Source organism: Medicago sativa, chromosome 4 (assembly GCF_051527215.1).
Source record: "Medicago sativa cultivar Bolivia chromosome 4, Bolivia_mono, whole genome shotgun sequence".
Classification (NCBI taxonomy): domain Eukaryota; kingdom Viridiplantae; phylum Streptophyta; class Magnoliopsida; order Fabales; family Fabaceae; genus Medicago; species Medicago sativa.
Genome location: NC_140752.1, coordinates 50,104,710 through 50,130,618, shown reverse-complemented (window position 1 = coordinate 50,130,618; position 25,909 = coordinate 50,104,710). Strand labels below are relative to the sequence as shown.

Genomic DNA, 25,909 nt, shown 5'->3' with positions numbered 1-25,909 from the left:
TCGTTACTTGATGTCATCAAAGATTATTGTGAAGACATCTCCCCAATATACATTTCAAACCACTGGAACGAACGGGTAAATTTCATAAAAACAGAAAATTTCGTTCCAAGTTCGCTATTGGTGAGTTCCTCCAACTATATATTTTTCTCAAGTAACCAATGCACATCATTCATTCCTAGCATCATAAAACATTCTATAACATATACATGGCAACTTCAACCTTTCCGATACAATTCTTGGCACGTCTGAAATCAATGCCTTAATCCAGATAACATATAACTTTCTCCACTACGAATAGCTTACCTCATTACGTCCCACTTAACGCAACTTTTCACACATACATGTCCTTAACTTCATTCACATATAACATCATTCCTGGAGGATTCACGTTTCTACTTGCTTAGTTCACCGGCCACCTTTTGGCATGATCAAACTTCTTCATCACATACTTCGTTTCTCCTGGGTCCTATTCAGCTCTCAGGCATCTATTCTAATCGTTGAATGCTAAATTGAGAGTATCAGGCTCAACTAACAACGACAACTAGAACATTTACCTGGAATCCAATGGTCCCACTTCCTTTGTTGTAATTTAATGACCCAAGGCACGGTCTGAATCGACCTGCTCTGATACCAAATGTAACACCCATACCTGACGTATCTAGAAAGTCTAGCACGTGCGTTAAGTTTAGTACTGGATACATTAAAATATACAACAACAAAAGTTTTGAATGAATATTTATACAACAAATTGCGTTCGTACATACAATAACATAAACATCTCATCCAAACATAGAAAATTACATCCTTGATATCCTTGGCATCTTGTAGCAATACGAGCGCGCACTTGTTGAAACATCCATCCGGCTACAAGCTTGCATACCAACTTGCTTATCTGAAACAAATAAGGATTGGGATGAGACATAATGTCTCAGTGAGTTCCACCTAATCCTAGGCTATAGGCAACCACAGGGGAAAACCTACGGTCACCACATGTCTATTTTACAACCTGGAGGTTGATTATACGTGTGTGGGGACTTGCATACTTAGACGGTTGTGCATACTAGGGCCGTCATAGTTCATCTTACTTGTTATAAGCTTCACCTCCTATACATGTCATGGCAGTCAAGGGGAAAAATCTAAGACCGCATTGCCAAGGATACGCTCTACGTATTCGAGGCCTAAACATACATATCATGACATTAATCTAAACCGGACGATTAGGGAAACCTAAAATCGTCATCGGTATCATGTTCTTTACTTGCTCTAATCCATGCCTTGTACTTATCATGTAGCATCTAATGCTCTTATTCTTAAACATAAACTTGCATGGATTCACTCTTGCATACTCATGAACATAACATAATCATAATCATATTATACATAAACGTATCTAAGTTCATTCATTAGGTTAACGTTGAACAAACAATTACTATCTTGGTTCATTTTACGGATAGTCCCGGGTGGAGTAACCCCGAAATCAATCCCATACATGACCGATGTACGTACATCGGACTCCCTCGGTGTCGTGCGGGTCCCTTGCGGCTTAAACCATTCCCCTTAGGTCGAGAACCTCCCGTATCCCCCTAGCGTGGATAACAAGAGACACGAGCACCTACGTCTTGCTTATTTCAGTGACATGCGGGTCCCTTACGGCTTGAATCGTTCCCATTAGATCGAGAACCTCTTGTATCCCCCTGATGTGGATAACAAGAGACATGCCACCTACTTAATAGTCATGGTCTTGTCGTATACATAAATTAAACGCGTACATACTTGATTTTTTACCTCGGAACCTTAATCGAACCGATTAGTGGTAAACTCTTACTTGATCATAACATGGTGGAGAGAAATACTTATCAATCCACAACTTACATACTAGCTAAGTCATTCTAGATCATGTGCGAAGAGATTATCATTCGCGTCTTATCATTCTAGGGATTCATACTAACTAGCTAGTTCTCGACGACTATGTCGAGGCTCTAGTTTTCCCTTGCTTAATTAATAACTTACTACCCCATTCATGAAACAAATACTTCTCTCATATGTCATGCTTTCCAATATAAATAAATACTTGATTTTCTTTCGATACAACGCTTAAAAACCTATGCCATGGAGTCTTGTTTGAAGGGTTTATATGTATAAAAGCATACATGAATGAAAGCCGAACCAAAACACGACATCTAGGCAAGACGAGCAAAACAGGGCAGCAACCATGCTTTACTCGCCACTGCGAGTTGGCTAGCTCGCCATTACGAGTAGCATTTACTCGCCATTGCGAGTTGGTTGCGAGCAACCCTACAGGACGGCCACTTTGCTTGCCATGGCGAGTAATAGCTCGCCGTGGCAAGTTATGACAGTCCAGCACCTGCACAAAACATGTTTTTGACTCAAAATCCTCAAACAAAGTTTTCCAAGGCATATCATGACTCTATGGATCAAAATAAACTTGCAAAGTAGTCTTGGAACAAGTATTCACGTGTATTGGGAGCATGACATAAAAAGGGGTTACTAAACATATACCTAAAACCCTAGAATTATCATATGTTTCATGTTAATTAACAAGGCTTAACATAATCCCAAAAAGGGTGGGAAAACTAACTATGGAACTCACCTAATCACAATCTTGAAGCAACTCCAAGCTCCAAGCTCAAACATGCCCAAAACCTTAGTTGTGCTCCCTTTGCTTCCTTGCTCACCATTCAAACTTATCACCCCTTTCTTGCAAACCAAAACATCATTTCAAGCTCAAAACCTTACTCCAACTTTACCCTCAAAACACATATTCAAAACTTGAAATCAAAAGGAATTCTTGGTGAGGAAGGATAAAGATATTAATCCATTCAAACTTAATATTTTTACCTTGATCTTGTATAAACTAAACTTTGTACCAATTTAGAATCCATCTTCACCATAGATCAAACCCTAGTTATCCAAACACTTCTTCAAGAAGAGGAATAGAAGATATCAAACATAATCCATACTTCCTTAAGCTTAAATGATCATAAAGGAACAAGTTTGGAAGCTTACCATAAGAGGATGAAGCTCCATGAAAGATTTGTGAAGAGGAAAAGAGAGAGAGAGTGGCGTGAAGATGAGAGGGAAGGTGATTCATCAAAACTCAACTTGCATCCTTCTCCATGATCTTGAAGAAACATAAGTTAAAGCCTTGCCTTGAGGGAAGAAGATTTGCAAAGGATTAATGGAGGAAAAGAGAGGAAGAGGGCGATGGGTTAGAGAGAAGGGAGAGCAAAAACTTTCTCTCAACCCTAGAGAGAGAAACACAAGGGAGAAATGAGATATTTTGTGCCCAACACAAATAAATATCCTTTAAACGTGCAATTACCATTATGCCCTTGCCATAAACGTGTTTTAAACGTCGCTGATACTTTATCCGCAATGTGCTGACATGTCATAAATATTTCCAATGACTTACTTTCCATGAATTAAATTCATCTGACACGGTCAACGGGTAATATTCCGATACTGTTAGGTGGGATATTACAACATATATTAACGTTTGGAATGCAAATCATGTCTTTATACTCTAGCGAAGTAGTTAAGCACCTCACCTTCCCGTGTTAGGTCCTGTGTTTGATTCTTTCTTTGTTCATTTTTAGCTTTGACTTGTATTTTTTCAATTTTTTAAACAAAAAATGCAATGGAAACATTGTAAAATGCAAGTATCGAACCACGGTTAGGGGAAGGGGAGCAACATAAAAACAACCGAACCACTTGAATACAACTTTAATTGTAATTATTTTTGTCATAATATATATTTATATCTTGAAAATATGGGGTATTTATAGAGACGTCTCAGATCATTCACTAATTATCATTCGTTATGAGGAGTTTGATTGGGGTCCAAAACCTTTTAGATTTAATAATTTATGGATCAAGAATAAGGATTTTAAGGAGGTTGTTATGGGGGCTTGGAGAAATTGTCCTTTGAATGGTTGAATGGGTGTCGTGTTGGAGGAAAAGTTGAAGGTGTTAAAGGGTTTTCTTAAGGGGTGGAATAGGGAAGTCTATGAAAATTTGGAGGAAAAATTAAAACTTAGATAAGGCTAGATGGAGTTTGGTTCTCGTCGCTTTATGTGGAGGAAAACTTGAGGCTTGTTAGATATTTTTCGAAAGATGAAATTAGGGAGCTGGTGGTTTTAGCATACTGAAATAAGAGTCTGGGTCCAGTTGGTTTCAATTTTGCTTTCTACAAAACTTTTTGGGAGAAAATCAAAGGGGAATCGTTGATCATGTTTGAACTATTTGCATGGTATGGAAAACCACCCAAGGGTTTTACTTCCTATTTGATAGCTTTAATTCCAAACATGGTCAACCCTTTCTCCCTTAATAAATTATGACCAATCCCACTTTTGAGAAGTTTATAGAAGTTGTTGCCAAAAGTTCTTGCCAGCCGTTTGAGATCGCTCATGGATTCTTAGTGGCAAACCAATCAGATTTCAAAAGAAGGAGTTGGATTTTTTGATTTTAAAAGTTGATTTTAAAAAGGCTTGTGACTCTGTATGTTGGAGTTGCTTGGAGTACATGTTGAAAATATTTGGTTTCAATGAAAAATGGTGTTCTTGGATGAAGATGTGTGTTGGGGTACTTTAATTTGTTAGTATTCGTCAATGGGAATCCAACAAAACAAATTAAGATTAAAAGAGGCCTTAAACAAGGCGACCCGCTAGCTCCTTTTCTTTTTCTATTGGTGACGGAGGGATTGGGTTCTCTAACGAAAGTTGAGGTGGAATTCCTTTTTCTCAAAGGCTTCATGGTTTGGGGGATCGGAGGTGGTAGTTTCTCATTTTCAATATGTGGATAATACTTTATTTATAATTGAATCTTGTGTTGAGAATCTTTGAACAATGAAGGCGATTCTTAGATGGTTTGAGTTGATCTCTAGTTTGAAAGTGAACTTCTTCAAAAGTAGTATTTTGGCATTAATGTGGAATACTCATTCTTGAACTTCGAGGCAATCGTTTTACAATTCAAAGTGGGGTCTCTCCCTTTTCTTTATCCCAGTCTTGCAGTAGGTTCAAATCCTAGAAAGTTGTCAACTTGGGATTCAATGATAAAGGTTGTGGAGGGTAGATTAAAATCTTGGAGGAATATATATGCGAGTTTTGGAAGACAGATGGTGATGATACTCTCGGTGTTAATTCCTATACCTATTTTTTATTTTTCTTTTTTCATGTTGATAGTGGTTGTGTAGGGAAAAAATTGGTTAAAATCCAAAGAGATTATGTGACTTTTTTCTCCCATCCCTACTTATGAGGAACCAATATTTTTTTTCCAGTTTAGTTGTCTTTGATCATAAGTAGTTTTGTTTTTTAAGAAGACAAACTAACCCACCAAAACCAGTATCGGAGACAGGGGCGGTTCCCTTCCTTGGGATGAGGTAGCCATGGCTACCCCAAAAAAAATATTATTTTTGAATAGGTTGGTATGTTTTTATATTTAGCTACCCCAAATAAAAAATATTTAGCTACCCCAAACAAATTTATCTGTTAAAAATTAACATGAATAAAAAAGTTAAGAAATTATTACGGAACTGATAGATTTATTTGTATTAGTTGAACACTTTCAGTCTATAGAACACTCTCGATTTTTAAGTTCCTAATATTTTATTTAATTTTAGTCCTTAATTTGCTTGCTGTTATCAAGATTTTTATTTAATTTTAGTCCTTAATTTGCTTGCTGTTATCAAGATTAAATGACCAAAAACACTTATTGTTTAGGCAAAAAATTGAATAATTTTTTCGTAGTGCCTAAACCTAAAAAGTTATAATTTATTGGACTAAAATTAAATTTTTCTTTAAATTTAATATGTTGATTTTAAAAATATTTTATTTTTTCTTTAAATTTGGCCCCTGCGTAAAATTTATGCTAGCTTCACCGCTGATCGGAGATAATTAAACTTGAGATTCTAAGAGAAGTAACTTTTAGGTTCCAAACTAACCTAAGTTGGTTGAACATAAGAATTTTCCAAAGTTAATATTGAATACCCGTACATATAAAGAGTGGTTTAATAATTGTTATACATAGAGGATTTATTTCACAAGGCTACATTTTGAACTTATAACAGATTTTTCTCACGAACATGTACCATTTCTTTTACAAATTTATGGCGATTTTTCATAAGCTACTTCAAGGAGTGTTTGAACTAATTGTTTATCATTTTTTTTTCTCTCAGAGTTACCCATACTATTTTAATTGAAAAAGTTTAATATTAGTTGAAAATATGTTATTGTCATTTAATATTTATCCAATATTCATCGTGAATTTTACTAAACACTACAAATTTAATTAGATAGATTATCCACTACCAAATAGCTTATTCGTTATACGCCATAAACTAATTCGATATCAACTAATTTATCAACTATCTACTACTATTTATTAAATAGAAAGACACAAACACATCTAAAAAAATGGAAATGAAATGATAGGAAATCTCTTTCAGTTTTTATTTTTTATTCTAAGAGATCTGTTTCAACTTAACTAGTGAACAAGAAATAGTGATCTAGTATCAACTCAATCCGGAATCCAAATAAAACCTTAAACTTTGGTGAAAATCAACTTTATGATAGACCATCAAATATAATGCACGTCTTGTAATTCATACTCACCTTGATAATTCATTGCCACATAATTTAAAATACATAAAAGTCCTTCGTGGCTCGTTCTCTCCATCACCTTTATGATATCGAAAATAAAAATCTATGAAAAAGGCCCATTCTTTTTTTCTAATCTCTCTTTCGAAAGAGAAAAAATATATAAAAGAAAAAGGAGCACCTAAGTGGCCTTCTCTTTATTTCCCCCAACTTTGAACTCTCACTAAAGAAAAAGGAGAAAAAAACAAAGTAAAGAAAAACCATTGAGCAGTCACTTCACATAAATAGAGAGCCATAACAACAATATATAATAACCCACGACCCAAACATTGTTGCATCTTAAACCCAAAACCAAACTTTCATATAAAAAAGAGTTACCCTATTTTCTATACGTGGTGTTATCCTTGCTAGCTTTGAAGTTATACACAAAAATATCCTCATCTGTAACTCCAAATTCTTGAAGAATTTCTTTTTCTTGAGTTACACAACCAGTACATCATGAGGAGCTTTTCAAAGAGCAAATTATCTCACTGTTTTCGCCTGTTGTTGATCTAGATGACCTACTTCAATCTAAAGTTGTTGCTCACCACTCAAAGAAGAAGCAAACAGTTTTAAAAGTTATCAAAGCTATGCTGTTGGAAACTATATTGGTAAGTCTCTTAATTTTTTTTTAACAGTAGTGTATATGAATTAAATCCATTTCCTTTTTATTGCACAAAGTTTTTGATCATTAACTTCTAATATCTTCGTCTTGCAGAGTAGAAGAGCTCGTCATAAAACTTGTTACGGCTTTGATTGTTTTGGTGTGTCGAAGCATAATAATTCGACGTATAAGCAAGTAACCAACGCCACTCAATCGTCTTTGACAAGTTTATCTTCAGATAGTTCAAAGGTATCACAATCAAAGATCATGTCCACCAAAGAAAAACAAGAGAAAGAAACTACACAAGAAAGCGCAACATTAGAGAAACAAAAGAAGTTTGAGTTTCATGCAATTTGTTTGGTTCTCATAAGCTTAATATTTACGGTGGTTTTTGGGAAACTATTTGGAATTTTTTTGACATCAATATGGATCTTCCTTTTCTCTCTTTGTAACTCAAACTATAAGTGCCGAAAGATGTTGCCATATGGTACAAGATACAGTGTAGTGTACAGTCCAAAGTATATGGATGTAAATGGTCATTATAGAAAGTGAAGTACCATATTGAACATTATTTTGTTACATGATAAATCTCTTCATTCTCTGTACTTCCTGAACAAAGCTTTATTAGCTACAGATGACAGTGAAGGAACTAGTCATTTTAGAGTATGTTATAACTTATAAGGTTGGGAAAAACAGTTTCACATTTTTCTCCTTTGCCTTTTCTTCGATTTGGACTTCCTGCAAACAGGACACTGTAACAGAGCTAAGCGGTCAAATCTTAAATTGGCGGATGAGATTGTCTTACCGCATGAAAATGAGTTGAACTGTAAACGTCCAATCTCAAATCAACGGTCTTATCCGGTACACACATATAACCGTGTGGAAATGCTACATCTCGCAGCAACAGAGAGAATTTAAATTATGTAATTTGTTGTTAACTTGTGAAGTTGAACACATATCAGCTTGCAATGCAGCATGTCAAGGATTGTTGTTACAATCATTGTTACTTATAATGAAGATATGTGTTGAAGAACAAATTGAGCTTTTGGTGGAATATCACTTTCTTTGTGGGAGGAGCAAGCACATAGAGAACAAATATCACTTTCTTTGTGATCAAGTAAACAAGAGCAAGATCATTCTCACCTACTATATGTATTGCCGTTGTTACGTGCTATGCAAGTAACGAATCGTATGAGTTTGTTAGATATATAGGGTTCGGGCTATGTTCGGGTTACAATGTTGTGTGTCTATATATATGATTATTGAAGTCTAGGAATAAAGAACAGAAGGGTACACAAAAAATTTGACACTTTCCCTCTCTTTAACAATTCACTTGTCCTTTCTCTTTTCTCTCAACAAACTAACAAAATAAATCCTAAATGTAACTCAATTAAAAGTGGTTTCGATTTGACAACATGGATTCAGTTTCACAAAAGATATAAAAAAATAAAATAAAATTTTTTGAAAGAAAAAATAAAATAAAATTGGATAATTTGTGGCTGCCATAATTGCTTCCATTTTCCCTTCAAGCTCAACTAAATGGAACTTTAAGTTGAAGTACTAGATGCACGACAACTTTTGTAGTTGCGTATTTTTATTTTTAGATCTTTTTGTTCACAGACTTGGGAAACAGGACAAGTGTCTTCATTTCCTCTTAAGCTTATTGAAAGCAACCTTTTTCTAAAAAATTATCGGGACTTTTTTAAAAGCAAAAAGTAATTAATAAAGACATGAAAAAAATGATATTCATAAGACAAATATGTTACATTATTTTTTATTCATAAGACATTAATCTATCCCAAAAAGTGCATGCCGATGTTATCTTAACCAAAGAATCCTGAAAACAATCTCTTTGGTTAAGGGGACTAACCAAAGTAAGTTACCATCACAGAGAGGATAAGCCACATACAGAAACCAACATAGAGACGAGCAACCAAAGAGGAAACAACAATCAAAGAGATGAACCATTATAGAGAAGAATCAAACCGATAAAGATAAATAACCAAAGAGAAAAACTAATGGGGAGAGAAGAAACCAAACAAAAAAAGAGAGGGACAAATGAATCCTATTTTTTTAGTTAAAGAAAATCATTTGAAGTCTTCTCCACAATTAAATTGTGTGAGCTCTAGCCACTAGGCTACTTGACAAAAAAAAAACAACATTTGAAGTAGTTTTTAGAACTGTTTATTTAGAATGGGTAACAAATGGATGAAAACTTCAAAAATTATTACATTTGTTTTTACAAAATATGTTGTAACAGACAAGTTCTTGTATACAAATATCTTTTTTTCCAACATGATATATGTCTGGTAGAACTTGCATATTTACTATCTATCATGTCTCAAATGAGAGTACTTTTAGTAGAGGGAATCTATATAAAAAAAGAACAACAACTTTTTTTCTTAAATAAGAAAACCAGTTGTTTCTAACATTAATATTCAAGCAAGTTAAGGTATTGGAGCCTCCACTAGAAGTAGTTTATTCATGAAGTGGTTATGCCAAAAAGGAAAGGATGCTTTTCTGTATTCTTTTTATGAGATACAAATTAATTAAGTGATTGCAAGGCCCGCTTTAATTTACTTTTTCGTTCAGTAAAAACAAGTGTTTCACGTTTTCCCCATGTATCACAAAAGAAGTTTGGTTTTATCAAACCAATCTGTGGGACCTATCCGGAAGTTTCGAACATTCATTTTGAGCCATGAAACCAGGGCCCAGGAGAAAACTCATTTGGCTAAAAACCATTGCTGGAAGACGGAGGATTGTTGGGGAGCGCCATTATCATAAAAGATGATATTTTTCTTTAGAGGAAGATGAGAATTATCGTATTGAGACGGAGCGCCTTTTTAACATCAGTGTAAATTTTTCTTCAAAAAAAACATCGGTGTAAATTTGGGTGCAATAAGTAATGATGATGAGAGAATTGTGATGACTGATAGACTCATTGATTTGGAGGAACAAGAAGTGGCAGAGAATGTCGTAATGGGGGACACTGAGGTGGATAGATAATGCTAGTGTGTTGTTTTAATATAAGAGGGTTGGGGAGTAGAGTGAAGAGGCGGAAGGTGTTGGAGGTTGTTTGGAGGGAGAGGTGAGGTTTTGGCTTTGCAAGAAACAAAACTAGAGTCGGTGATGGTAACTTTTGTGTTAAGCTTTGGGGAGGGTTCAGAAGTTGAGTGGGCTTTTGTTTCTTTGGTTTGTATAAGTGGTTGTTTCTTAATAGTGTGGGATAAAATTAAGGCAACTTCATTTCGTCGTTCCAAGGTCAAGGTTTCCTTGGCGTTTGCCTAGAGGGGGAGTGAAAAAAAAGAGGTGCATTGTCCTTGATGTTTGTATACCATGTATTTTCCTTGAAAAAAGCAACAATTAATTGTAATATCCCACTCGACGATTATTGGAATATTACCAGTCAAACGTGTCAGAGGACAACTATTCATGGAAAGCAAGTACGACGGAGAATGTTTATCATGTATTATCAGTTAAGCACGGGTCGAATTATCAGTGTCAGGATAAACACGTTGAAGACAAAGGGCATTTTAGTAATTGCAAGCGAGAAGTATATAAGTGTTATTAGTCTCAAACATTTCATTAATTATACGATGTTCTTTCTCTCTCTAGGTTTGATGCTTAAGAATTCTCTCCTCCCTCTCTCTAAGAAATCGGCCTCACTCTCTCCTTTACACCATCAACCATTGTCAAATTCATTATGTTAGCATTAAGCATGAAATTGGATGTCCTTGATCAAGAGCAATTGGAAGTTGGTTTGAGTTGATTCAAGTTCTCCCTTCATGCATCAAGATCAAGCAAGCTAGGGTTTTGGATTGGAGGAAGAATAGAAGTTGAAGCTTGTAGAATGCACTAAATCATCAAGTGAGTTCTATAGATAGAATATCTTCCTTTGGGTTGTGTATGAGCTATGTGAGATGAATTGAAAATATAGAAATTATGTATGTTTGATTCTACTACCCATTTTGCCATTGATTGTTGAAATATTGTTGTTTGTTGTCATGCAATGGTTCTAAGTTGTTTTCCATGTGTTCTGGGTGTTTCGGGTACATTGGATACTTTATTTTGATGTTTTTAGGCCCAAAATGCGAATTCTGCAAGTCTGGTACTGATGAACTTTGCTTAAGCGAAATCAATGTCGAAACAAACAGAAAATTCGCTTGGCATCTCGCTTGGAATCTCGCTTGCGCGAGATTCCACTGCACAACATTTTTTTGAAAACTACATGTGGTTTCAGTGGTTTCGACGAGGCTTTCCCTTGCAGTCTGTTATCACTTTAAAACTCCTTCAATGTCAAGTAATCAATGTACATTACACCTTGAGATATCAAGAAATAAATGCATGAACAACATTAACAATTTGAACGATGAATGACACATGAGATGTTATGATACGATCCTTGATACTGGTAGGAAATAACACTAAGTATGGGGGAAAGTATAGAGCCTCGACATAGAAAGTCGAGAACTAGTATGATATCATGTAACTAAGTATGTTAAGTCATGTATGGTTAGCACAAGCATGTAAGTACCTTACCATTAGTTGGGTAGGTCACGGACCCTTGGTAAGCAAGCAAGCAAGTTTAAGTTAAACCTTCATGAATGACAAGACTATAAGTAAGATGTAGGTGTCATGTCTTTCCGTTATCCACGCCAAGGGGGATACGAGAGGTTCTCGCCAGGGGAACGGGATATGCTCTGCAAGGTAGGCCCGCACGTCACTGAGGGAGTCCGATGTACCTTAGCTAGGTTTTCATCGGTCAAGTAAGGGATTGTATTAGGGGTAACTCCACCCGATACACTCCGTAAAATGAACCAAGATAACTATGTTTGTTCAACGCTAACCTCTTGCTTAATATGAATAAATCCTGCATTAAGATTATGATATGTTATGTTATAACAAGAATATGTACAAGCTCATGCAATAGAAGAAAACTATGAAGTTATACCATTGACGATCTTAGAACCCCCCGATCGTCTGGTTTAGGATCGTGTCATGAATAAGTTATGTTTAGGTCCTGATACGTTTATCATATCTTGACGTAGCGGTCTTAGGTTCCCTTGACCGCCATGACATGTAGAATGAAAGACAAGACTTATAACCTATGACATGAAGAACCTATGACGGATCTAGTATGCACGACTATCTAGGTAAGCAAGCTCTACACACGTATAATCAACCGGCCGGCTGTATTGTAGACACGTGGTGACCCTAGGTTTCCCTAGAGGTTACCTATAGCCTAGGATTAGGTAGAACTCACTGAGACATTATGTCTCATCCCAATCCTTATTTGTTTCAGATTAGGAGGTTAATGTAGCAAGCTTGTGGCAGAATGGATACTCAGCAAGGACTCGTTCGTACCCGCTGCAGGATATTCTTATGGATTCAAGAGTGTTATACTATAATTTGGATAGATAGTGTTGTATTATTGATTGTACGAACGCATAATTGTTGTATATGATATTCATTCGAAATATTCATGTTGTAAATTTTAATGCATACAGTACTAAAGATAATGCACATGCTAAACTTTCTAGATACGTTTTGTATGGGTATTACATTTGGTATCAGAGCAGGTCGATTCAGATCGTGCCATGGGTCATTAAGTTTCAAATAAAGTAGTGGGGCCATTGGGTTCCAGGTAAATGTTCTAGTTGTTGTTGTTAACTGAGCCTGATCAACTCAATTTAGCACACGACAGTTAGAACGGATGCCTGAGAGCTGAATAGTACCTTGGAGGAACGAAGTATATGATGGAGATGAACTCAGAAGTATGAACTCGGACCAAGTGATGGTAAGGATCCACTCACGCCAAAAGGTGGCCGGTGGGCTAAGTAGTCGAAGTTAGACTTCTCCAGGAACACAGAATGTTGCTAAGAGTAAGGCGGAGTACCCTGACAACGTGGGATAAGTTGTTAATGGCATTTGTGTACAGGAAAGTGGAGGAATTGGAAGCATATAAGTTTGGCCTAAAGTCTCTGTAGGAGCCGTAGTTGGAACAAGGTTAAGATGTAGAGTGGAACTACATTCTGGAATGTAAGTGCAAGGTTATAGGATAAGGAGAAAGTCAGGATGAGGAGGTCGACAAATGTTGATGAAATCAATAAGCACTCAGGGATAATGGTATGTGGTTGAAGCCAAAGACGTGATGCTCAGAGTGGACAAGGTTCTAACGTTCAAATGTTGAGTGAGTCAGCGGAGAAACAAGTTAAGCCATTCGTAGCGGACGAAGTTCAGATTTTATGTGAAAGTTATATGTTAAGTGTTATAACGATTAAGGCATTAGTTTCCAATGTGTCGTGAATTTTATCGATTGATGTTAGTGATTGCCATGCAAATGTTATGAACTGTTTTATGATGTTTTGGATGAATAATGTGTATTAGATCACTTGAAAAACAAGATTTTTATGTAAAATACGTTTTCTGAGAAGATTGGGCTGAAGAAACTCGCTAATAGCTAACTTGGGGAGAAATTTTCAGCTTTTCCAAAAGCTGTCGGTTCGTCCCTAGGGTCCGCAGTGGCTATTGGGGGGTCGTCTTCACAGTCTTTTACGCAATAAAGACCTTTTATAACATCAAGTATCGAATGCATATTACATCATTAGATTTTTGAAGGAAAAGGCATGGATAGCCACTAACGAAATCAATCCGATTCAAGGTAACATCAGAAGTTAATGTGTCAAGAGTTAAGAAGGAGCTTGGACCAAGAGTTTTGAGGTTTCGTCATATGGAATGGACGTTGCGGATGTGAAGACAGGAGACAAGAAGTAAAGTGGTGACAAGTTATGTGAGATCACATGATTCCCGGATTTTGTGAAGTTAAAATTATTCCTCGAATCTATGTTTTATTTGATTAACTTGCTACAGCTCGACGTAATGATGGATTATAATATTTACAAGGTTTGAAAGGAATTATGTAGGTCCTGGTTAGTCACAACTCGCGTAGAGCTGGCTAAACTCACTTGGAGCAAGATTTGATGGCATAGTTGTGTTGTTGACTCGTTCCGTGATTTTCTAATAACGACTGGGGTCCAGATTCGCTATAATTTTATATATGATGAGGAATCATCAACGCCAATATGAAATTTTCTTAAAGAGGAAGATCAACGAGCAAGTATTGGTATGATTAAGCAAAGCATAACACGCAAGAATATGAAATGCAATATCTATGCAAGAAGAAACATCGCGAGTACGTGATAGATCGGCTTGTGAGTTAACTTTAAGAAGATGTGAGAAGTGTAAGGTTATTTTGTTCAATCGCCGCAAGGGAATTCATAAGAATAATTCATGAAACTGGTATATATGTAGTAGGAAGAGTGTGAAGGTTCAGTCGTCTCAACAGGTTAATGTCTATGGATAAAGTCGACTAAGGAATTAGAGTAGCGCAACGGAGAGGTATACGTAAGGTCCAGAAGGTTCTTCCTTGCGACTTGGGGTAACATTCGGGTCATCAAGAGTAATAACCAATATCTGAATAAGGGATACTACTCAGAAGAAGATGGTAATATTCAAGCCCTATCCGGATACGAAGTTCTGAAGATTCAAGCTCAATGTTCTTGGAAATAAAGGAAAAGGTGTTGTTATGTGGTAACGTTTGTTTAAGATACACATGTAAGTTGAGGAGGAAGTTAAGAGAATCCACCTTTGAAATTAAGAGTGTTGCTACGAAGGAAGACATGATTATCAAGTTTTACACGATGTGATTCATACACCTTGTGCCATGCTTGCTAAATGATAATGATACTTGCCATAATAATGTTGGATCATGATTTTTACAACTCCTAGAGTTAGGATATGTATTAAGGGACTTGAAGACAAAGTTTATTTTAAAACATGATATTTTCACATTTCTGAAACTGATGACACACGTCGTAAGCGAGTAAGCTCACTTAAGACTGCAAACTTTAGAGCCAACTCGTCATTGGCGAGCTTGGGGCGAGTTGTACGACTTTTTCAAAATATAGTGACTCGTTCTGTGGTTCTCCAGTGCCGTTATGGGCTCGGTTTCACAATGTTCTTTTAAAAGTTATGCACCTATTCGTTCCAAGGACCCGTATACCAATGTTTACAATTCCTTGAAACAAAACGTCAAGACAAGTATCATTATTATCTAACAAGGCACGACGTTTGAGAAGTGTGTGAAACCTTACGGGAGTACTATTGGGAGTTACTCATCGTAAGGTGAATCACACAAGGATTGGAAATTAAGGTTTGACAAGGTAAGCAACAATGTTCGTAGAAGGATCGTACATGACGTATGGGTTTATGCTAAGAGTATTAAATGCAAGTATTCTAAGTCAAAAATTTCAAGAGTGTGTGAATTAGAAAGACTGGTTAACAATTGTCAAATATATTGGCATGTTGGATTTCGTTTCTTCAAGTCGAATTATATGAGTCACCTATGAATTTGGTCACATTGAATTTGAAACAAGGTCGGAAGATTTCCTAAGTCTCTAAGAAAAAGATTAGGATTTAGCAGAGTCGTCAAATAAGCGATGTAAGCAGAAGGCAGACACCTCAAGGCTCGGTAAGAAAGACCATGTGTCCTTGTAAGTTACACATACGTGAGAATCTCAGAGATTTTAGTCAGCGTCAAGAAGTTATGATCGAGTTGTGTGAATCTATTCGTATACCGAGGTATCAATTCAACAAACTACCAGTTAGAAGTACATGGCTATTACAGAGATATATTGAGTATGTGCATGGATAGAAAGACGCCTCCGACGCAATCGAGCACTGCAGGGCAAGCCTGGATTCCGGTAGGACCCCAGTGGAAAGGCAAATCTTGAGTGTTCTAGTTAATGATAAGTCACTTTACGATTAGTTACTGCTGAATAGTTAGTCGACGGATCCGAGGTAACTAGTCCAACACGCAACAAATGTAAGTTTCAGTCACGGTGTTTCATGATAATTCTAGAATCTGAGGAGGATTTCAGGATTTAGAGAATTATATTCGACTATATGTGGATTAAATCAAGGATGTTAAGTATTAGTCGCCACAATTATTGAGGAAGCTTTAAATTTCGAGGACGAAATTTCTTTTAAGGGGGTAGAGTGTAATATCCCGCTCGATGATTATTGGAATATTACTAGTCAAACGTGTCAGAGGACAAATATTCATGGAAAGCAAGTACGATGGAGAATGTTTATCATGTATTATCAGTTAAGCACGGGTCGAATTATCAGTGTCAGGATAAACACGTTTAAGACAAAGGGAATTTTAGTAATTGCAAGCGAGAAGTATATAAGTGTTATTAGTCTCAAACATTTCACTATACAATGTTCTTTCTCTCTCTAGGTTTGATGCTTAAGAATTCTCTCCTCCCCCTCTCTAAGAAATCGGCCTCACTCTCTCCTTTACACCATCAACCATTGTCAAATTCATTATGTTAGCCATTGATTGTTGAAATCTTGCTATTTGTTGTCATGCAATGGTTCTAAGTTGTTTTCCATGTGTTCTAGGTGCTATGGGTACATTGGATACTTGATTTTGAGGGTTTTAGGTCCAAAATACGGATTCTGCAAGTCTGGCACGATGAACTTCGCTTAAGCGAGAAAATCTTGCTTAAGTCAAATCAATGTCGAAACAAACTGGAAATTTGATTGGCATCTCGCTTGCACGAGATTCCACTGCACAACATTTTTTTGAAAACTACATGTGGTTCCAGTGGTTTCGACGAGGCTTTTCCTTGTAGTCTCTTATCACTTTAAAACTCCTTCAATGTCAAGTAATCAATGTACATTACACCTTGAGAAATCAAGAAATAAATGCATGAACAACGTTAACAATTTCAACGACGAATGGCACATGAGATGTTATGATACGATCCTTGATACGGGTAGGAAATAACACTAAATATGGGGGAAAGTATAGAGCCTCAACATAGAAAGTCGAGAACTAGTATGATATCATGTAACTAAGTATGTTAAGTCATGTATGGTTAGCATAAGCATGTAAGTACCTTACCATTAGTCGGGTAGGTCACAGACCCTTGGTAAGCAAGCAAGCAAGTTTAAGTTAAACCTTCATGAACGACAAGACTATAAGTAAGATGTAGGTGTCGTGTCTTTCCGTTATCCACGCCAAGGGGGATAAGAGAGGTTCTCTCCAGGGGAACGGGATACGCTTCGCAAGGTAGACCCACACGTCACTGAGGGAGTCTGATGTACCTTAGCTAGGTTTTCATCGGTCAAGTAAGGGATTGTACTCGGGGTTACTGTAACATCCCAGACGACTTTATGCATTGCCGACTGACCCTGCAAACCAACACGAGTCTTTTCAGCGTGTTTTGTCCTCACTCACACGCTTACTAGGAAACTTCCCAATAGGTCACCCATCCCAAAATTGCTCCAAGTCAAGCACGCTTAACTGTGGAGTTCTTATGGTATGGGCTACCGAAAAGAAGATGGATCTTGTTCATATAGGTAGGACCAAACAATTCTTATAAGTCTTCCTTCAACCATGTAGTCCCATACCTACACGGCCTCAGGATCCCTCTCATTCCGATTTGATTCGGTTCCTCTATAAGTTGTCGGGAGCCGCTCATTGTCGTGCTTTGTGCACCGGAGATCACTCCCCTGCCCTCGTCAGCCGTGGTTGTTACATGCCCACCAGCTTTCGCTTGGTTTGTCCCCGAACCACACCGTACTGGGAGAGGTCTGCTCTGATACCATTTGTAACATCCCAGACTACCATTTGTAACATCCCAGACTGCTTTCAAGATTGCCGACTGACCCCACAAACAAGACCCCACAAACCAACACGAGTCTTTTCAGCGTGCTTTGTCCTCACTTGCATGCTTACCGGGAAACTTCTCGGTAGGTCACCCATCCCAAAATTGCTCCAAGTCAAGCACGCTTAAATGTGAAGTTCTTATGGAATGAGCTACCAAAAAGAAGATGCATCTTGTTGATATAGGTAGTACCAAAAAATTCTTATAAGCCTTCCTTCAACCATGTAGTTCCAAACCTACACGACCTCAGGTTCCCTCTCATTCCGATGTGATTCGGTCCCTCTAGAAACTGTCGGGAGCCGCTCATTGTCGTGCCTTGTGCACTAGCGACCACTCCCCTATCCTCGTCAGCTGTGAGTGTTACATGCCCACCAGATTCCGCTTGGTTCGTCCCCGAACCACACCGTACTGGGAGAGGTATGCTCTGATACCATTTGTAACATCCCAGATGACTTTAAGCATTGCCGACTGACCCTGCAAACCAACACAAGTCTTTTCAGCGTGTTTTGTCCTCACTCGCACGCTTACTAGGAAACTTCCAAATAGGTCACCCATCCCAAAATTGCTCTAAGTCAAGCACGCGTAACTGTGGAGTTCTTATGGTTTAGGCTACCGAAAAGAAGATGCATCTTGTTGATATAGGTAGGACCAAACAATTCTTACAAGCCTTCCTTCAACCATGTAGTCCCATACCTACACGGCCTCAGGATCCCTCTCATTCTGATGCGATTCGGTTCCTCTATAAGCTGTCGGGAGCAGCTCATTGTCGTGCCTTGTGCACCGGCGATCAATCCCCTGCCCTCGTCAGCCGTGGGTGTTACAGTTACTCCACCCGATACACTCTGTAAAATGATCCAAGATAACTATGTTTGTTCAACGCTAACCTCTAACTTAATATGAATAAATCATGCATTAAGATTATGATACGTTATGTTATGTTATGACAAGAATAAGTTATACCGTTGATGATCTTAGAACCCCCGATCGTCCGGTTTAGGATCGTGTCATTAATAAGTTATGTTTAGGTCCTGATACGTTTATCGTATCTTGACGTAGTGGTCTTCGGTTCCCTTGACCGCCATGACATGTAGAATGAAAGACAAGACTTATAATATATGACATGAAGAACCACTGACGGATCGATCTAGTATGCACGACCGTCTAGGTAAGCAAGCTGCACACACGTATAATCAACCGGCAGATTGTATTGTAGACATGTGGCGACCCTAGGTTTCCCCCGAGGTTACCTATAGCCTAGGATTAGGTAGAACTCACTGAGACATTATGTCTCATCCCAATCCTTATTTGTTTTAGATCAGGAGGTTGGTGTAGCAAGCTTGTGGCCGAATGGATAGTCAGCAAGGACTCGTTCGTACCCGCTGCAAGATATTCTCATGGATTCAAGAGTGTTATACTGTAATTTGGATAGATAGTGTTGTATTATTGATTGTACGAACGCATAATTGTTGTATATGATATTCACTAGAAGTATTCATGTTGTAAATTTTAATGCATCCAGTACTAAAGATAATGCACATGCTAAACTTTCTAGATACGTTTAGTATGGGTATTATATTAATGTTGTATATTTTGATGGAAAAATGTAGAATTTCGAAAGACTTGTTGTGTTGTGTTGGTGATTTTAATGCAATTAGATTGGTGGAAGAAAGGTGTGGGGCGGTATTGTCAAGGTTGAGTGGTGTAGTGAAGGAAGAATTGTGACTTTTTAATTTTTCTTTCAAATGCTAGGACTTATAACCGGCAGACATTTTTTGGAAGGCGGATTGATGACAGTCGGTCATACACTATTTTAGTTATTTTAATTAAGTTTTTCGTCTATTTTTATTTATTAGTATTAAATATAGAGTCATTTTTAATTAATTGTTGTTTTTAGCTTATTGAGTCAAATAGTGAATTATTGTCATATTTAGTAGTCATCTGATTAAGTGGTCATTTGGTGGTGTGAATAAAAGAATTAAAAAAAAAATACAAAAGGGCCTTTTACCCTATGGGTTTATTGAGAGACATGCAAAGAAGTTCATGGAAGCATATAGACTAAAGGGATCATGCACACGAAGAAAATTTAGAAAAATGCTCTCCTCCAAACAAAAAATGTTCACCCCCAACCAAACTTCTCAAAATACCCCTGCGTGAGTTAACTTACGCAGCGTGAGTTAACTCAAGCGCATGTTTTTTCATGTTTAACACCTACGTGAGTTAAACATGGGTCTTGCTGGTTTCAATTTTGCTTTTTACAATAATTTTTGGGAGAAAATCAAAGTGGAATCGTTGATTATGTTTGAACTATTTGCAAGGTATGGAAAACCACCCAAGAGTTTTACTTCCTATTTAATAAATTTAATTCTGAACATGGTCAACCCTTTCTCCCTTGACAAATTCTGGTTAATCTCACTTTTGGGAAGTTTATACAAGTTGTTGTCAAAAGTTCTTGCCAGCCGTTTGGGAATGGTCATGGATTCTTTAGTGACAAAAAAACCAATCAGATTTCATTAAGAGGGAGATTTTTGCCGGATGGAGTGTTGATGGTCAATGGAGTGGTGGGTTTTGCATAAATAAAGAAGAAGGATTGTTTGATCTTAAAAGTTGTTTTTGAAAATGCTTATGACTCTGTATGTTGGAGTTACTAGGAGAACATGTTGAAAATATTTGGTTTCGATGAAAAATGATGTGCTTGGAAGAAGGTGTGTGTGTGTGTGTTGGGGTACTTTGTCGGTATTCGTCAATGGGAGTCCAACAAAACAAGTAAATATTAAAAGAGGCCTTAAACAAGGCGACCCATTAGGTCCTTTCCTTTTTCTATCAGTGACGGAGGGGTTGGGTCCTCTAATTAAAGTTGCGGCGGAATTTTCTCTCTCTCAAAGGCTTCATGGTTTGGGAATAAGAGGTGGTGGTTTTTAATATGCGATTATACTTTATGTATATGTGAATCTTAAGTTGAGAATCTTTAAACAGTTAAGGTGATTCTTAGTTGGTTTAAGTTGATCTCTAGTTTGAAAGTGTACTTCTCCAAAAGTAGTCTTTTGGAATCAATGTGAAATACTCATTCTTGAACTTGGTGACATTCGTTTTACAATGCAAAGTGGGGTCTCTCCCTTTTCTTTATCACAGTCTCCTGGTAGGTGCAAATTCTAGAAAGGCGTTAACTTGGGATTCAATGATAAAGGTTGTGGAGGGTAGATTAAAATATTGGCAGAATAGATACTCGAGTTTTGGAAGACGGACAGTGATGATCAACTCGGTGTAAAACTCTACTGTTTTACCCATCTTGTCTAATTCAAGGAATCAAGGTTGGCAGTTCATCAATGTTTAGTAGGAATCCCTAGGATAGTAAACTAACTCCAAGTTCTTTTCATAGCCTGCTTTCCCAAATATATCCACCCTTAACCTAAGGCAAGTTATAACCCTTAAAGTCCTCAAAGTGTGTATATAATTTAATTTTGACTGTTTGTTTAGAATTGTCTTAAAATTACAACAAGGTACATTCATATGACGACTGGAGTGGGAAAATGTCCAGCCCTACTGCCTTTAGGTTATACATATATGTATCATGGAAAAGAGTATGACTAAGAATATGAGTTACTTTCTCTAAGCCAAACCCGCTTGAATGTAACGTGTTAAGTTTGGGGTTATGAAGACAGGTCATCTTATGTAATTTTTTAGCATGTTTTGAAGTCTATTTTAGTAGGTTTTACCAGCAAAACAAAGGAGTATTAGATCAATTACCTATGATTTTGGGACATTTGTAATGTTTTCTATATTTGAATCTGTAATTCTATTCTTCCCAAAACATAGCAATTTTAGGGTGTTCTTGATGTAATTCATGAATAAATCAAGAAAATTAGGAAAAGCAATACATTCGAAGATTTATATGGTCATTGGGAAAATGAAGAATGAAGATTCAAGAGACCTCAGAAGACTTTACAGAGGGAGAAATTATGTTCCCAAGTTCCAAGACATTTCACAATTAAGAAAACACCTCAAAAGGCGAAGAAAACAACATTTCAACATCAGCTATTGCCCTGAAGCGCACAGGCGCATCGGATAGTGCGCTAGGCACCCAAAAGGAGGACAAAAGCGCACATGCACATGTTGTGGGGGGGGGGGGGGGCAGGAGCCTGATCTATAAGGCACATGCGCCTAGCGCATGGTCCAGGCACCTGGCGGATGGTGACTTGCCAAAATAGTCACTTTGTGACTTTTTCGCCCCTCGAAGCCCATGTTTTTATCCCAAGTTAGGTGGAAAATTTCCCTCTAAATACTGCCTTCCTCTTTCACAATCTTGTTCAGAACTAGAGCAGTTCAAGAGGAAGACCTTCAGGAACATTGGCGTTCATTGCCTTTGGGATCCTAGGAACATCAATTTAAGTTTATGTTTCAATTATCTTTGAATTAGTAAGACCCCGCACATAATGATCACCGTGCGATCAGCAGATGAAGCTTGACACCCGACTAGGTTAGAACGTCCCAAAGGCCTCATCACTTGATAGTCTACTTAAGATAACTAAACGTGACATGAATGTTATTTAACTTCAACAAAATAAATAGGGGGGATTCAAAGAGTCCTAACTGCTGCTTACTTTTCTGCAACCAAACAGGTAACTTGCTCTTTTGTAAACACATAAAAATTGCAATCTCTGACCTTTAACTCTTTTATTTTATAACGTCAACTTAAAATAAGTAACGCGAATTGTTTGGACGAAATGACAATCTCTGTGGATACGATACTCTACTTATCACTTTATTACTTAGTAAACAATTTGGTATACTTGCCTAATTCTACAATCAATACCCCTACATATAAAGGGTGGTTTAATAAATGTTATACATAGAGGATTTATTTCACAAGACTTAATTTTGAACTTAAAAAGGACACAGTTATGTTTGATAACAAGTTTTCTCACGAACTTACAAGATTTCTTTTACAAATTTATAGCAATTTTTCATAAGCTACTTCAAGGAGTGTTTGAAGTAATTGTTTATCATTTTTTTTCTCTCAACGTTACGCATACTATTTTAATTGAAAAAGTTTAATATTTGTTGAAAATATGTTATTGTCATTTTATTTATATGCTATTCACGTCAATTTTACTACACTACAAATTTAACTAGATAGATTATCCACTATCAAATAACTTATTGGTTATACGCTATAAATTAACTGTTGTTATTCGGGTTCAGAAACGTACCTTTTTGATAAAATCGAAATCACCACCGAAGATATTACCATGTTGAGTCTTCTTGAAGTCCTACCGAATTGAGTCACAACCAGGTCGCTTTCTTTCAAACAAATCACGGCATTACCCGAAATTGTGCAAGGTAGACTAACAACCGTGTGCCTCCAGGATAAAACAGCCCACTTCACCTGTTCGATTAAATATTGCACCGTAAATAATCGTTCGAGAAATAACACTCTCTAATATGGTACTAAGACCACTCTTTAATACTGAAACCAATATGGTATTGTTACTACTCTATTATGGTGTTGAGACCACTCAAATATGATGTTATCACCATTCTAATTTTAACTTCTCCAACTATATGGTGCTATGACAACTCAAATATGGTATTACTACCATTCTAACATCTAACTTCTCCATGAATTGAAGAAGATTATATATTTAAGATCATCTTTATTATACAGAAAAAGGGACCATGAACTTAAAATATTATTTATTCTAAAAAGATACATAAATAATTGAAGGGACTATGCTCTTAAAACCATTCTTATTTCCGAAAGAATAATAAACGGAAGATGAACTTTGGTCTTAAAAACACTCTTAATTCCGAAGGGACAGAAAGGAGTAGAAAAAGGAGAAGGACTTGTCAACAAAAGTCGAAGGAGGGAGAAGAGAGGAAAAACACAGGAAGCATCAACTGTGAATTTCGGTGTATGGAATGCACTGTGTGAGCTCTCTATTTATGGAGAAAGTTCACAACTAATAAGTGAGAAATTTTTGGGAGCAAGTAATTCTCATATTAGATCTAGTACAAAAATACTCAAATTGAGTATCAAAATATATCATATTGAGTACAAAAATATATTATTCAGAACATAAATATATTATTGAGTATCAAAATATATTTCAGATCATGCACTAAAATATACTAGATTGCCTACCAAAATATTTTAGATTCTGTTCCAAAATATTCTAGACTGTGTTCTAAAATATTTTTAGCAAAACTTGGGGACTAAGAAAACACATACTAATAATGATTAAATTAATTATTTAATTTATCATTTCCAAATAAAATATATATATCAATATATATTTTTCTCTAGTGCTTACTTCGTTCACATGATTATGTACCCCTATTAGAGGTACGGCCCCACTATATAAACACTACTAATGTGTGATCCATCCGATGTGGGACTTCCACTTTTTTCAATTCACACTACATTAGTTCTACCCATTGTGGGAATTTGCGTTTAGTCAATTACTCAATTTCCACATATGTTCCAACAATCCCCCACTTGAATTTAAAAAATGATTTCAGTAATAACGTCAAAGATGTTTCCATAAGGCTGCTAATAAACAAAGGTGTTGTAAACAAATTGAATCTTTGCATAGCGGATAATACTCTGTGTAACACTCCGTTTTCCCAACATATAAATAATAGGCTAAAATATGGTTTTAGTCCCTGCAAATATGCCTCGTTTTGGTTTTAGTCCCTGGTAAAAAAAAAATTGTTTTTGGTCCCTGCAAAATTTTTTGTTTTTTAAAATAGTCTCTGACCCCATTTTTTTGATGATTTGCATACGTGGCACATGATGACTAAACCCATTTTGTAGTTTTTGATCCCTGCAAAATATTTTGTTTTTTAAAAAGGTCCCTGCAAAAATTTTTGTTTTTTAAAATAGTCCCTCCAGGGACTATTTTCAAAAACAAAAAATTTTGCAAGGACCAAAAACAAATTTTTTTTTACCAGGGACTAAAACCAAAACGAGACATATTTGCAGGGACTAAAACCATATTTTAGCCATATAAATATTATAAAATAAATTAGAGTTCATCACAAACAGGATGTCACATTCCGTTCTTCAAAATATAAATAGAGTTAAAATCCACTCTTTATTTGAAACGACTGTTGTCAATAATTTCAAATACGTCGCAGCGGAAAAATTCTTAAAAGTTTAAAAACAAATATTTGGCACTAAAGGCCTCAACATCATAAACAACTTATTAAACATTCCATTTCAATGGTTCATCAACATAATTCATAGTAATACGTAACAAATGGAAAACAATGTGAATATCCCCATCCCGTTACGTATCAGAGCGACCCTAAGACGACGCGTGAGAGAGTCAACTCACATCAACAGCTAATCCTGGTTATCTGCACGTTACCCACGTAGTGGCAACATTCAAACAGAAGGGGTGAGATTTCACATTCAATAATGATAAGCATATAATTCTATAAAAGAATTTAACAACATGAAACAACAACAATTTATCATCAACAATACTAATAAACAATGAGTCAAGTAGAGAATTTAACAACACAAAATAACAGTAATTCATCATCAATAATACTAATAAACAATAATTTAGATAAGAGAATTTATCAACATAAAACAACAGCAAATCATCATGAACAAGAGTAATGAACAATGAGTGAAGTAGAGAATTTAACAACATAAACAACAACCATTAAACAATGTTTATGCTTCACATAATTTCTCAATAAGAACTCATTAATTATTTCGACAACTTGACAACACGACGACAACACCGAAAACTTGACATCAACGACAATGCAACGACAACAACATCAACTTGACAATGCACTATGCATGTGGTAACCAATCAGGGCATCAAGCCCCCAACTTATTAGAGTATAGGCTCTCAATGTGGTATGAATGATTAAGCATTCATCGAAGCATCAAGCCCCCAACT

At 36.5% G+C, this 25,909-nt stretch overlaps 1 pseudogene across 1 annotated transcript; it reads left to right on the top strand.

Moving 5' to 3' along the window:
- Nucleotides 1–6,843: 6,843 nt before the first annotated feature.
- Nucleotides 6,844–7,836, top strand: LOC146929603 (uncharacterized; annotated as a pseudogene). Its single transcript, XR_015006084.1, has 2 exons — nt 6,844–7,264; nt 7,372–7,836. The product of XR_015006084.1 is annotated as an uncharacterized LOC146929603 (transcript).
- The last annotated feature ends 18,073 nt before the right edge of the window (nt 7,837–25,909 follow it).